The sequence below is a fragment of the Nematolebias whitei genome, chromosome 12 (assembly GCF_014905685.2).
Source record: "Nematolebias whitei isolate Nwh7 chromosome 12, NemWhi1, whole genome shotgun sequence".
Taxonomy (NCBI): domain Eukaryota; kingdom Metazoa; phylum Chordata; class Actinopteri; order Cyprinodontiformes; family Rivulidae; genus Nematolebias; species Nematolebias whitei.
Genome location: NC_056509.1, coordinates 7,176,022 through 7,177,231, shown reverse-complemented (window position 1 = coordinate 7,177,231; position 1,210 = coordinate 7,176,022).

Here is a 1,210-nt window from a genome sequence, read left to right as displayed (position 1 = left end):
TCACTGGTCAGGTCACTGGTCAGATCACTGGTCAGGTCACTGGTCAGTGGAAGTTCTGCTGTTCTTCTCGTCTGGTTCTGGTCTCTAAATGTGTCTGTAGAGTGACATTAGTTAATTTTCTTGCACATTTCTTTGACAGTTCAACATTTTGAGCCCTGATAGAAAATGTTTGTGCAGATTAAATTTACAGCTCTCACTTTGTGTTGTTGTGATGATGATGATGATGATGGTGCTCCTGCTGACTTGAGATGATGTCATTAATAAACAGTATAAATGTCAGTAAAAGTACTTTATTAAAGCTTGCTTTACATTTTAAAGCTTGCTTTACATTTTACATCTTTTATAATAAATTGTTTGGAAATTTATTTTTGCACAGTTAACACTTATTTTGTCATCTGTTATGATTTAACTAGAAACAGTTTCATTTAAATTAACATTTTAATCAATGAATTACAGTTTTACAATAGTTGTCAGGCTACAATCAACTCAGTTATCAGGTACTTGGTTCCATAAAAAAACGACAAATACAACAATTATATTCAGTCTCTCTTGTAAATGAGTCCTCGTGGCTCAATGGGATGAACCTGTTTAAATAAAGGTTGAATTAATATCTTCTATAGAAATCAAGAATTCATCCAGATGTTCTGAGGTAAGCTGGAGCAGATCTGAACTGCTGCATGGAGGACAAGGTGGAGCATTATCCTGCAGAGAACATCAGAATAACTTTATAACAGGAGTTACTCTGATCTTTTATTTATCGTGTGTATGTTATAAAACACTGACATGGCTATATTGATCAATGTATTGCATAGACTTATTTTTCTAACAAATATGTGTTTGCAGACTCGTTCCCTTCTATAATTTAATGATAAAATCTTGTTTCTTTAAAATTTGATGATAAATGTATCAGCCGCTTTTAAAAATGCTTTGATAAAATGCATAGTCTGTGAAATAATCAGTAATCGGTTAAGTAATCAGTTCGTTACTGCTCAATAATTACTGAAAGATGCCAGGTAAAGTAAGAAAAGTAGATTTTTGTGTTATGTTGCACCAGCAGCCTCAAACTGACTGACAGGATGAGCTGCGTGAACCACGTGACCGCGTATCGACGAGTTCAAAGAGTGTCGCAGCTCTCTCTCTCTACAGGGCTCTGCCCATCACTGCTGAATGCTTTATAGATTACTGAATGCTTTATAGATTACTGAATGCT